We start from the raw sequence: 14318 nt of genomic DNA, 5'->3' as shown, positions 1-14318 counted from the left end.
ATTTGTTTTAGCATGGGATGGCTGAGTATAGGGTACACACATCTTCAGTTTATCCAGATAATTACAAACTATTTTCTAAAATGGTTAAACCAATGTATACCCCTGGCAGTGATGTAGAACCTTTCAGAGCCACTTCTTCCCTGTGTCAGATTCCTGTTGCTGCTGTGACAAATCGCCACAAACTTAGTGGCTGAAAGCAATGCAAATGTATTCCCTTAAGTTCTGGAAGTCAAAAGTCAGGAGAGCAGTTTTCCTCTGCGAAAGGCAAGGTGTTGGCAGGAATGACCCCTTTTGGATGCTCTGAGGGGACCGTTGGTTCCCTTCAGCTGTTAATGCTGCCTGGAGTCCCTGACAGTGATGATCCAGCACCTGCTGGCATCATCGCAGTGCCGTCTCCTCTTCAGTAGTTCTGTTTCCCTTGACTCCCTCTTATAAGGACACGTGATGGTATCATTGGACCCACATGGATCATTCAGATTTATTTATTTGTTTATTTATTTATTTAGAGATGGAGTCTCGCTCTGTCGCCCAGGCTGGAGTGCAGTGGTGCGATGTTGGCTCACCTCAACCTCTGCTTCCTGGGTTTCAGCGATTCCCCTGCCTCAGCCTCCTGAGAGCTGGGATTACAGGTGTGTGCCACCACCCCTGGCTAATTTTTGTATTTTTAGTAGAGACAGTGTTTTGCCATGTTGGCCAGGCTGGTCTTGAACTCCTGACCACTTGGTGATCTGCCCGCCTTGGCCTCCCAAAGTGCTGGGATTACAGGTGCTTGTTATTTTCACTCTTCCCTTTCTTCACGATGTCTTTTGCTGACCAATGTTTCTTTGTGTTAATGTGGTAAAATGTATCTTCTGTGCATTTTTGTCTTAAGAAAATTTCTATCGCCTCAAAGTCCCATTTTCTTGTATTTTTGTTTTTCAAGGTTTTTCTCAATATCTTATGAAAAACTGTAAGTATGCAGAACAGTTAAAAGAATTTTACAATGAAAACTCATAAACCCACTGCCAGGATTTCACCATAAGCAGTTTGCTGCATGTGTTTCAATATGCATTTTTCCATTATTCATCCATTTCAAAGTAAAATAAGACATCAGCGCATATGTAAACATGCATATTATTGAGTTCAATATTTATTTTTAAGTATATTTCTTTTTCTTCAGAAAATTGTAGGTTCACCACTATACAATCTGCTGGTAATTCCAGCTATTTGGGGTGACTTCATCACACACACACACACACACACACACACACACGTATACATGTATATGTGTATATATATATATTTCATTTAGTGTAAACTTTAGATACAATGAAATGTTCAAATCTTAAGTGTACATTTTGAAAAATGCATTCTTTTATGTAATGCAAACCCATATCAAGTGATAAAACATCACCGTCACTTCAGAAATTTTCTTTATGCTCTCCCTAGTCAATTATTTGTTTGTTTGTTTGTTTTTCAGAGACAGGGTCTTGCTCTGTTACCCAAGCTGGAATGTAGTGGTGTGATCACAGCACACTGCAGCCTCAAACTCCTGGGCTCACGCAATCCTCCTGCCTCAGCCTCCCAAGTAGCTGGGACTCTGGTGCACACCACTGCACCTGGCTGTCCCAAGTCAATTCTTAACTTTACCCTTTCAGACATAACGACTATTCTGATTTTTTCCATCGTAGATTAGATTTGCCTGTTGTAGAATTTCCCGTAGGTGGAGTTGTACAGCATGCATGGCATGCTTGTGTGTGAGGTTCCTTTCAGTTAGCATAAGAGTTTTGAGAGGCATCCATGCTGCTTAATGTATCAGTAGCTCATTCTTTTTTAATGAAGGGAAATTTTATAAACCACAGTTTGTTTATTCCAGCCTCCTACTAATACTCGGGATTTGACTATTAAGAACAAAGCTGCTATAAGCATTCTTATGTAAGTGTTTGCATAAACATGTTTTTATTTCTCATTGTTGAGCCACAGCATAGGTGTATGTTTCACATGTTTTTGAAGGGGTGTATTAATCCATTCTCACACTGCTATAAAGAACTACCTGAAGGCCGGGCATGGTAGTTTACGCCTGTAATCCTAGCACTTTCGGAGGCCGAGGTGGGTGGCTCATCTGAGGTCAGCAGTTCAAGACAAGCCTGGCCAACATGGCAAGACCCCGTCTCTACTAAAAATACAAAAATTAGCTGGGCATGGTGGCGGGTGCCTGTAATCCAGCTACTTGGGGGGCTGAGGCAAGAGAATTGCTTGAACCCGGGAGGCGGAGGTTACAGTGAACGGAGATAGCGCCGTTGCACTCCAGCCTGGGCAACAGAGTGAGACTCCACCTCAAAAAAAAAAAAAAAAAGACAAAAAGATAACTACTTGAGACTGGGTAATTTATAAAGAAAAGAGGTTTAATTGGCCGGGTGCGGTGGCTCACGCCTATAATCCCAGCACTTTGGGAGGCCGAGGTGGGTGGATCACGAGGTCAGGAGATCGAGACCATCCTGGCTAACATGGTGAAACCCCGTCTCTACTAAAAAATACAAAAAATTAGCCGGGTGAGGTGGCGGGCGCCTGTAGTCCCAGCTACGTGGGAGGCTGAGGCAGGAGAATGGTGTGAACCCCAGGGGGCGGAGCCTGCAGTGAGCCGAGATCGCGCCACTGCACCCCAGCCTGGGTGAAAGAGCAAGACTCCGTCTCAAAAAAAAAAAAAAAGAGGTTTAATTGACTCACAGTCTCTGCATGGCTGGGGAAGCTTCCGGAAACTTACAATCATGGCGGAACGTGAAGGAGAAGCAAGGCACATCTTACATGGTAGCAGGAGAGAGAGAGAGACAAAAACCCCCTCAGATCTTGTGAGAACTCACTATCACGAGAACAGCATGGGGGAAACTGCCTACATGATCCAATCACCTTCCACCAGGTCCCTCCCTTGACATGTGGGAATTACAATTTCAGATGAGAGTTGAGTGGGGACACAGAGCCAAACCGTATCAAGGGGTTTCACCATTTTACTTTCCCACTAACAATACAAGAGTTCCAGTTTTCCCACATTGTCACCAACATTTAGTGTCGTAAGCGTTTTAAATTTTGGCTATTGAATTTTAGCATGGAGTGGTATCTCATTTGGTTTAAATTTGCTTTTCCCTGATGACTAATGATATTGAGCACTTTCTCATGTGTTTATTGACATTCATACAGAGTTAGGAAATCTGTTCAAATCTTTTACCCATATTTTAAGTTGAGTTGTTTGTCTTTTTTTTTTTTATTATACTTTAAGTTTTAGGGTACATGTTCACAATGTGCAGGTTTGTTACATATGTATACATGTGCCATGTTGGTGTGCTGCACCCATTAACTCGTCATTTAACATTAGGTGTATCTACTAATGCTATCCCTCCCTCCTCCCCCCACCCCACAACAGGCCCCGGTATGTGATGTTCCCCTTCCTGTGTCCATGTGTTCTCATTGTCAATTCCCACCTATGAGTGAGAACATGTGGTGTTTGGTTTTTTGTCGTTGCGATAGTTGGCTGAGAATGATGGTTTCCAGCTTCATCCATGTCCCTACAAAGGACATGAACTCATCATTTTTTATGGCCACATAGTATTCTATGGTGTATATGTGCCACATTTTCTTAATCCAGTCTATCATTGTTGGACATTTGGGTTGGTTCCAAGTCCTTGCTATTGTGAATAGTGCCGCAATAAACATACGTGTGCATGTGTCTTTATAGCAGCATGATTTATAATCCTTTGGGTACATAAACAGTAATGGGACGGCTGGGTCAAATGGTATTTCTAGTTCTAGATCCCTGAGGAATCACCACGCTGTCTTCCACAATGGTTGAACTAGTTTACAGTCCCACCAACAGTGTAAAAGTGTTCCTGTTTCTCCACATCCTCTCCAGCACCTGTTGTTTCCTGACTTTTTAATGATCGCCATTCTGACTGGTGTGAGATGGTATCTCATTGTGGTTTTGATTTGCATTTCTCTGATGGCCAGTGATGATGAGCATTTTTTCATGTGTCTGTTGGCTGCATAAATGTCTTCTTTTGAGAAGTGTCTGTTCATATCCTTCGCCCACCTGTTGATGGGGTTGTTTGTTTTTTTCTTGTAAATTTGTTTGAGAGTTCATTGTAGATTCTGGTTATTAGCCCTTTGTCAGATGAGTAGATTGCAAAAATTTTCTCTCATTCTGTAGGTTGCCTGTTCACTCTGATGGTAGTTTCTTTTGCTGTGCAGAAGCTCTTTAGTTTAATTAGATCCTATTTGTCAATTTTGGCTTTCGTTGCCATTGTTTTGGTGTTTTAGACATGAAGTCCTTGCCCATGCCTATGTCCTGAATGGTATTGCCTAGGTTTTCTTCTAGGGTTTTTATGGTTTTAGGTCTAACATGTAAGTCTTTAATCCATCTTGAATTAATTTTTGTGTAAGGTGTAAGGAAGGGATCCAGTTTCAGCTTTCTACATATGGCTAGCCAGTTTTCCCAGCACCATTTATTAAATAGGGAATCCTTTCCCCATTTCTTGTTTTTGTCAGGTTTGTCAAAGATCAGATAGTTGTAGATATGTGGCATTATTTCTGAGGGCTCTGTTCTGTTCCATTGGTCTATATCTCTGTTTTGGTACCAGTACCATGCTGTTTTGGTTACTGTAGCCTTGTAGTATAATTTGAAGTCAGGTAGCATGATGCCTCCAGCTTTGTTCTTTTGGCTTAGGATTGATTTGGCAATGCAGGCTCTTTTTTGGTTCCATATGAACTTTAAAGTAGTTTTTTCCAATTCTGTGAAGAAAGTCATTGGTAGCTTGATGGGGATGGCATTGAATCTATAAATTACCTTGGGCAGTATGGCCATTTTCATGATATTGATTCTTCCAACCCATGAGCATGGAATGTTCTTCCATTTGTTTGTATCATCCTTTATTTCATTGAGCAGTGGTTTGTAGTTCTCCTTGAAGAGGTCCTTCACGTCCCTTGTAAGTTGGATTCCTAAGTATTTTATTGTCTTTGAAGCAATTATGAATGGGAGTTCACTCATGATTTGCTTCTCTGTTTGTGTTATTGGTGTATAAGAATGCTAGTGATTTTTGTACATTGATTTTGTATCCTGAGACTTTGCTGAAGTTGCTTATCAGCTTCAGGAGATATTGGGCTGAGACGATGGGGTTTTCTAAATATACAATCATGTCATCTGCAAACGGGGACAATTTGACTTCCTCTTTTCCTAATTGAATACCCTTTATTTCCTTCTCCTGCCTGATTTCCCTGGCCAGAACTTCCAACACTATGTTGAATAGCAGTGGTGAGAGAGGGCATCCTTGTCTAGTACCAGTTTTCAAAGGGAATGCTTCCAGTTTTTGCGCATTCAGTATGATATTGGCTGTGGGTTTGTCATAGATAGCTCTTATTATTTTGAGATACGTCCCATCAATACCTAATTTATTGAGAGTTTTTAGCATGAAGCATTGTTGAATTTTGTCAAAGGCCTTTTCTGCATCTATTGAGATAATCATGTGGTTTTTGTCGTTGGTTCTGTTTATATGCTGGATTACGTTTATTGATTTGCGTATGTTGAACCAGCATTGCATCCCAGGGATGAAGCCCACTTGATCATGCTGGATAAGCTTTTTGATGTGCTGCTGGATTTGGTTTGCCAGTATTTTACTGAGGATTTTTGCATTGAGGTTCATCAAGGATATTGGTCTAAAATTATCTTTTTTTGTTGTGTCTCTACCAGGCTTTGGTATCAGGATGATGCTGGCTTCATAAAATGAGTTAGGGAGGATTCCCTCTTTTTCTATTGATTGGAATCATTTTAGAAGGAATGGTACCAGCTCCTCCTTTTACCCTTGGTAGAATTTGGCTATGAATCCATCTGGTCCTGGACTTTTTTTGGTTGGTAAGCTATTAATTATTGCCTCAATTTCAGAGCCTGTTATTGGTCTATTCAGATATTCAACTTCTTCCTGGTTTAGTCTTGGGAGGGTGTATGTATTGAGGAATTTATCCATTTCTTCTAGATTTTCTAGTTTATTTGCATAGAGGTGTTTATAGTATTCTCTGATGGTAGTTTATATTTCTGTGGGATCTATGATGATATCCCCTTTGTCATTTTTTATTGTGTCTGTTTGATTCTTCTCTATTTTCTTCTTTATTAGTCTTGCTAGCAGTCTATCAATTTTGTGGATCTTTTCAAAAAACCATCTCCTGGATTCATTGATTTTTTGAAGGGTGTTTTGTGTCTCTGTTTCCTTTAGTTCTGATCTGATCTTAGTTATTTCTTGCCTTCTGCTAGCTTTTGAATGTGTTTGCTCTTGCTTCTCTAGTTCTTTTAATGGTGATGTTAGGGTGTCAGTTTTAGATTTTTCCTGCTTTCTCTTGTGGGCATTTAGTGCTATACAGTGCTCTATATTAGTGCTCTACACACTGCTTTGAATGTGTCCCAGAGATTCTGGTATGTTGTGTCTTTGTTCTTGTTGGTTTCAAAGAGCATCTTTATTTCTGCCTTCATTTTGTTATGTACCCAATAGTCATTCAGAAGGAGGTTGTTCGGTTTCCATGTAGTTGAGCGGTTTTCAGTGAGTTTCTTGATCCTGAGTTCTAGTGTGATTGCACTGTGGTCTGAGAGACAGTTTGTTATAATTTCTGTTCTTTTACATTTGCTGAGGAGTGCTTTACTTCCAACTATGTGGTCAATTTTAGAATAGGTGTGATGTGGTGCTGAAAAGAATGTATATTCTATTGATTTGGGGTGGAGAGTTCTGTAGATGTCTATTAGGTCTGCTTGGTGCAGAGCTGAGTTCAATTCCTGGATATCCTTGTTAACTTTCTGTCTCGTTGATCTGTCTAATGTTGACAGTGGGGTGTTAAAGTCTCCCATTATTATTGTGTAGGGTCTAAGTGTCCTTGTAGATCTCTAAGGACTTGCTTTATGATTCTGGGTGCTCCTGTATTGGGTGCATATATATTTAGGATAGTTAGCTCTTCTTGTTGAATTGATCCCTTTACCATTATGTAATGGCCTTCTTTGTCTCTGTTGATCTTTGTTGGTTTAAAGTCTGTTTTATCAGAGACTAGGACTGCAACCCCTGCCTTTTTTTGTTTTCCTTTTGCTTGGTAGATCTTCCTCCATCCCTTTATTTTGAGCCTGTGTGTGTCTCTGCATGTGAGATGGGTTTCCTGAATACAGCACACTGATGGATCTTGACTCTTTATCCAATTTGCCAGTCTGTGTCTTTTAATTGGAGAATTTAGCCCATTTACATTTAAGGTTAATATTGTTATATGTGAATTTGATCCTGTCATTGTGATGTTAGCTGGTTATTTTGCTCATTAGTTGATGCAGTTTCTTCCTAGCCTCAATGGTCTTTACAATTTGGCATGTTTTTGCAGTGGCTGGTACCAGTTGTTCCTTTCCATTTTTAGTGCTTCCTTCAGAAAGGCACTGGTGGTGACAAAATCTCCCAGAATTTGCTGAGATTTTATTTCTCCTTCACTTATGAAGCTTAGTTTGGCTGGATATGAAATTCTGGGTTGAAAATTCTTTTCTCTAAGAATGTTGAATGTTGGCCCCCACTGTCTTCTGGCTTGTACAGTTTCTGCCGAGAGATCCGCTGTTAATCTGATGGGCTTCCTTTTGTGGGTAACCCGACCTTTCTCTCTGGCTGCCCTTAACATTTTTTCCTTCATTTAAACTTTGGTGAATCTGACAGTTATGTGTCTTGGAGTTGCTCTTCTCGAGGAGTATCTCTGTGGTGTTCTCTGTATTTCCTGAATCTGAATGTTGGCCTGCCTTGCTAGATTGGGGAAGTTCTCCTGGATAATATCCTGCAGAATGTTTTCCAACTTGGTTCCATTCTCCCCATCACTTTCAGGGACACCAATCAGACATAGATTTGGTCTTTTCACATAGTCCCATATTTCTTGGAGGCTTTGTTCATTTCTTTTTATTCTTTTTTCTCTAAACTTCTCTTCTCACTTCATTTCATTCATTTGATTTTCCATCACTGATACCCTTTCTTCCAGTTTATCGAATCGACTACTGAGGCTTGTGCATTCGTCACGTAGTTCTCGTGCCATGGTTTTCAGCTCCATCAGGTCCTTTAAGGACTTCTCTGCATTGGTTATTCTAGTTAGTCATTCGTCTAATCTTTTTTCAAGGTTTTTAACTTCTTTGCCATGCGTTTAAACTTCCTCCCTTAGTTTGGAGTAGTTTAATCGTCTGAAGCCTTCTTCTCTCAACTCGTCAAAGTCATTCTCTGTCCAGCTTTGTTCCATTGCTGGTGAGGAGCTGCATTCCTTTGGAGGAGGAGATGTGCTCTGATTTTAGAGTTTTCACTTTTTCTGCTCTGTTTTTTCCCCATCTTTGTGGTTTTATCTACCTTTGGTGTTTGATGATGGTGATGTACAGAAGGGGTTTTGGTGTGGGTGTCCTTTCTATTTGTTAGTTTTCCTTCTAGCAGCCAGGACCCTCAGCTGCAGGTCTGTTGGAGTTTGCTGGAGGTCCACTCCAGATCCTGTTTCTTGGGTATCAGCAGCAGAGGCTGCAGAGCAGTGGATGTTGGTGAACAGCAATGTTGCTGCCTGATCATTCCTCTGGAAGTTTTGTCTCAGAGGAGTACTAGGCCGTGTGAGGTGTCAGTCTGCCCCTACTGAGGGGTGCCTCCCAGTTAGGCTACTCGGGGGTCAGGGACTCACTTGAGGAGGCAGTCTGTCCATTCTCAGATCTCAAGCTGCTGCTGGGAGAACCACTACTCACTTCAAAGCTGTCAGACAGGGACATTTAAGTCTGCAGAGGTTTCTGCTGCCTCTTGTTTGGCTATGCCCTGACCCCAGAGGTGGAGTCTACAGAGGCAGGCAGGCCTCCTTGATCTGCAGTGGGCTCCACCCAGTTCGAGCTTCCAAGCCGCTTTGTTTACCTACTCAAGCCTTTGCAATGGTGGGCACCCCTCCCCCAGCGTCGCTGCCACCTTTCAGTTTGATCTCAGACTGCTGTGCTAGCAATGAGCGAGGCTCCATGGGCGTAGGACCCTCAGAACCAGGCGCAGGATCCAATCTCCTGGTGTACCGTTTGCTAAGACCATTGGAAAAGTGCAGTATTAGGGTGGGAGTGACCTGATTTTCCAGGTGTCATCTGTCACCCCTTTCCTTGGCTAGGAAAGAGAATTCCCTGACCCCTTGCGCTTCCCAGGTGAGGCGATGCCTCACCCTGCTTTGGCTCATGCTCGGTGCACTGCAACCACTGTCCTGCACCCACTGTCCAACAATCCCCAGTGAGATGAACCTGGTACCTCAGTTGGAAATGCAGATATCATTCGTCTTCTGCGTCACTCACGCTGGGAGCTGTAGACTGGAGCTGTTCCTATTCAGCCACCTTGGCTCTACCCTCAATCTACATATTCTTGTTGTTTTTGAGATGGAGTTTCGTTCTTGTTGCCCAGGCTGGAGTGCAATGGTGCAGTCTCAGCTCACTGCAACCTCTGCCTCCCAGGGTCAAGTGATTTTCGTGCCTCAGCCTCCCAAGTAGCTAGGATTATAGGCGCCTGCACCATGCCCAACTAATTTTTTTGTCTTTTTAGTAGAGATGGGGTTTCACCATATTGGCCAGACTGGTTTCAAACTCTTGACCTCAGGTGATCTGCCTGCCTCTGCCTCCCAAAGTGCTGGGATTATAGGCATGAGCCACCATGCCCGGGCAAGTTTTAGGACTTTCTTATGGATCTTGACCACCAGTCCCTTTGTCAGATACTGTAAATATTTTCTCCCATTCTTTGGCCTGCCTATTTGTTTTCACAAGTGTGATTTTTGATGAATAGAAGTTTTAAATTCCGGTAAAGTCAATTTATCAATATTTTCTGTTATGATGACTGCTTCCAGTGTCCTAAGAAACTTTTGCATCTTCTCTAGTCATGAAGATGTTCTCTCAATTTTTTTTTCCTAAAAGCTTTATGGTTTTAGCTTTTATAATTAGGTCTCTGATCCATCTTGAGTTAGTTTCTGGGTATACTATAAGGTAGGAGCCGAGGTTTGTTATTATTTTTTCCATATGAATATCAAGTATTCTGGGATAATTTATTGGATAGACTTTCCTTTCCTCACTGAAGTGCTTTGGCATCATTGTTGAAAATCAAATGATGGTACAGGTATAGTTCTAGTCTGGGCTCATTTTTTCTTTTTCTATTGATCTATTTGTCAGTTCTTATGCCAGTACTACCCTGTCTTGATTAGTGTAATTTTATAATAAGTCTTGAACTCAGGTCATGTAAAATATTGGCCTATTTTTTTTTAAAGATTGCTTTGGGTATTCCAGTCCTCTGCATTTTCATATAAATTTAAAAATTAACTGTTTAATTTATTTAAAAAAACGCTTTCTGAAATTATGATTAGAATTGCATTAAATCCATAGATGAATTTGGAGAGAACTGACATCTAAAAGTACTGAGTTTTTGGCTAGGCATGGTGGCTCATGACTGTAATCCCAGCAATTTGGGAGGCTGAGGCAGAGGGATCACTTGAGGCCAGGAGTTCAAGACCAGCATGGCCAGCAAAGTAAGACCCCATCTCCACACACACACACACAAAGAAATTAGTTGGGCACAGTGGCATATGCCTGCAGTCCTAGCTACTCTGGAGGCTGAGGTGGGAGGATTGCTTGAACCCAGGAGTTTGAGCCTGCAGTGAGCTATGATTGTGCCACTGTACTCCAGCCTGGGCAACAGAGCAATACCTCGTCTCAAAAATAAAATAAAATAAAAGTATTGAGTTTTCCCATCTAGAAATGTAATGTATTTCTTTCTTTAAGTCTTGTTGAATTTCTCTCAGCAATGTTACATTGTTTTCAGCAAAGAGGTCATGTACATCTTTGGTTAAATTTATTTCTGTGCATTTTATGTTTCTTGGTATGATTGTAAATGGAATTTTCAATTTTTTATTTTCCTACTGATTGATGCTAGGATATAAAAATACAGTTGTTAAGCCAGAGTTTATAAAAGGATAGTCTGAGTTTATACATCTGAGTCCAATCAGGAGAAGGCAACTGCACAATAATTTCAACAGGTAAAGTTTAATATTAAAAATTTTAAAATTATTCAGTATAATAAGGGATTAGAATAATGAGAGATTGGCTAGTAAGAAGTAAAAAAATTCTGTTTTTTTCTTTTTCTTTTCTTTTTTTTTTTTTTTTTTTGAGACGGAGTCTCATTCTGTTGCCCAGGCTGGAGTGTTGTGGTACCATCTTGGCTTACTGTAACCTCCGCTTCCTGGGTTCAAGCGATTCTCCTGCCTCAGCCTCTTAAGTAGCTGGGACTACAGGTGCCCAACACCATGCTTGGCTAATTTTTGTATTTTTAGTAGAGACGGAGTTTCACCATGTTGGCCAGGCTGGTCTTGAATTTCTGACCTCAAATGATCTACCTGCCTCTGCCTCCCAAAGTGCTGGGATTGCAGGTGTGAGCCACTGTGCCCAGCTGGATTTTTGTGGATTCTCTTTATCGGTTTGAGGAAGAACTTCTAGGGTGTTAGAGATGTGCAGGTGTTCCCAGGAATGCTGTGAGACTAAAGGCTTTTTTGAGGACTCTGAATTTTTGCTTTTGGGGTCATTTTTGGCCCCTGAGGAATTTCTTTATGCTGTTGCCAGCTCAGTGAGGGTGTTTTTTTTCTTCGGAGTCTTGCTCTGTCACCCAGGCTGGAGTGCAGTGGCACAATCTCAGCTCACTGCAACCTCTGTCCCCCAGGTTCAAGCGATTCTCCTGCTTCAGCCTCCCGAGTAGCTGGGATTACAGGTGCCCGCCACCACGCCCGGCTGATTTTTGTATTTTTAGTAGAGACGGGGTTTTACCATGTTGGCCAGGCTGGTCTTGAACTTCTGGCCTTGTGATCCACCCACCTCAGCCTCACAAAGTGCTGAGATTACAGGCATAAGCCACCATGCCCGGTCTCAGTGAGGGTTTTTTGGATGACATTTTATTTTACCCAGAATTTTAATGCATTTTGTATTGAAAGGAATTTTTTAAAAGCTCAACCAGTCTGCCATATGCAGAGGCCACTGGGAACAGAAGCTGCTGGAAACAGAAGCCCGTGGAAACAGAAGCCACTAGAGAGTTTTTAGGGCTGAAGGGGCTTTTAAGGTTAATCTAATCCAATGCTTTAATTTTATTGGTTAGTAAATCAAGGCCCTAAGAATTTATTTGAACTCATTTGACTCGCCCAGTGTCTCACAGTGTACAAGCAAAAGTAGCAGTTCTCCAGCCTGGGAGTTCTCTAAATCTAGTGTTCATTTTTCTGTATGAGGGTCAGCAAGCTATGGCCCGAGAGCCAATTTGGTTTGCCGCCTATCTTTATATGACCCGTGGGCCAATTTTTTTTTTTTCATTTTTAAGCAGTTGGAAAAGTATCCAAGTAATATTTTATGATATATAAAAATTATATGAAATCCAAATTTCAGTGTCTGTAAAGTCTTATTGAACACAGCCACACTCATTCATTTATGTGTTATCTAAGGTTGACTTTGTGCTATGATGGTAGGGTTACACAGTTGTGACATAAATTGTATGGCCCCCAAATCCTAAAATATTTACTAGCTGGCCCTTTACAGGAAAGTTGCTCGATACCTACCCTGTATCACACATTGTTTTTACTCTTGTTGATGTCAAAACATCAAATTCTTCATTGGGCCTCCAGGGGGAGACTGTGAGGAGCGTCTTCGGTTGGGGGTTCGTTTGGCTTTTAGTTCCACCATGTCCCATGGTTCTAGGAAGACTCTGGCATTCGCACAATATATTTCAAAGTGTGTACCTATATTCAAAGGTCCTGGCCGGGCTGGGTGGCTCACGCCTGTAATCGCAGCACTTTGGGAGGCCGAGGTGGGCGGATCACCTGAGTCAGGAGTTCAAGACCAGCCTGACCAACACAGAGAAACCCTGTCTCTTCTAAAAAATACAAAATTAGCTGGGCATGGCGGTCCATGCCTGTAATCCCAGCTACTCAGGAGGCTGAGGCAGGAGAATCGCTTGAACCCAGGAGGCGGAGGTTGTGGTGAGCCAAGATCTCTCCATTGCACTCCAGCCTGGGCAACAAGAGTGAAACTCCATCTCGAAAAAAAAAGAAAAAAAAAGGTCCTGAAATGTGCATGGGAAACATGAAAGACACATGTGCAGCACAATGGAAACACAGCTGAAAACCCTATATGGCCAGGTGCAGTGGCTCATGCCTGTAATCCCAGCACATTGGGAAGCCAAGATAGGTGGATCACCTGAGGTCAGGAGTTCAAGACCATCCTGGCCAACATGAGGAAACCATGTCTCTACTAAAAATTCAAAAATTAGCCAGGGGTGGTGGCACGTGCTTATAGTCATAGTCCCAGCTACTCGGGAGGCTGAGGCAGGAGAATTGCTTGAACCTGGGAGGTGGAGGTTACCATGAGCCGAGATCATGCCCCTGCACTCCAGCCTGGGTGACAGAGACTGTCTCAGAAACAAAAACAAAAACTAAAAGCGAAAAACCCGTATGATCCAACATGAAAATTAAAATCAGGCTGCACTGTGGCTCAGCAAACGAAGAAGAGGGAATTGCTTTGAGTTGTCATTGAGAGGGGATTTAGAGAACATCTTGGTCAGATTTTGTTGGTAAAGAAATCAAAGGCCTATGAGACTCCTTCCGTGTCTTGAGTTAAACTCACTGGGCTCTCATCCTGGCTCTGCTGCTTTCAAACCTTGTGGCATTAAACACTCACACAACCTCTTTGAGCCTAAGTTTTCTCACCAGTAATATTCCATATTAAATATGTAAGTCATCCTGAACACAAGGTGATTTTCTTTCATTTTCCCAACAAAAAGATTTCTAAAAACTTGAATAAGTAAAGTTTTAGGAAAGTAAGTGTAGTGGTCAAATGTCTACCTATAATCGTTTATTAATTTAGTTTTCCACATTTAAAATTTCATATATTAGATAATACATTAATTTGGAAATAGTACTTTATTCAATTCTCACATTTTAAGAAATAATTTTATTCAAAGTTTCTCCAAGTCTCTTTACTTTAATGTCTCTGCCATCAACTCGAGCCATTTTTTTTTAAAAGAAAATAATATGCTTTTATTTTTCCGTGATTACAAACACAACTGAATATCAAATGCACAAAGTAAGAATTATACGGGGAAAAAAAATCAGATACGTTCATATATATATCACCTTTTCAAGGCTATTTCCATCCAGAAAAACCTTGGTTTGCCAGGGCCAATAGAAAGAAGTCACAAAATCGCCTTTAGTCAAATTTGTGTGTTTGCTTTCTTCTATAATTCCAATACCTCCACCATCAACGACTTGAGATAGCTGCCAAGGTGTTATAT

The 14318-nt window shown here is 41.5% G+C and overlaps 1 non-coding gene across 1 annotated transcript; it reads right to left on the bottom strand.

Annotated features, from left to right (window-relative positions):
• Nucleotides 1–1153: 1153 nt before the first annotated feature.
• Nucleotides 1154–1226, bottom strand: LOC115836511. Its single transcript, XR_004031584.1, has one exon. It is a non-coding gene; the product is annotated as a small nucleolar RNA SNORD65 (small nucleolar RNA).
• Between the last annotated feature and the right edge of the window lie 13092 nt (nucleotides 1227–14318).

This window comes from Nomascus leucogenys, chromosome 8, assembly GCF_006542625.1.
Source record: "Nomascus leucogenys isolate Asia chromosome 8, Asia_NLE_v1, whole genome shotgun sequence".
Lineage (NCBI taxonomy): Eukaryota > Metazoa > Chordata > Mammalia > Primates > Hylobatidae > Nomascus > Nomascus leucogenys.
Note: the sequence above shows the minus strand (reverse complement) of the source record. Positions and strands in the feature narration are given on the sequence as shown.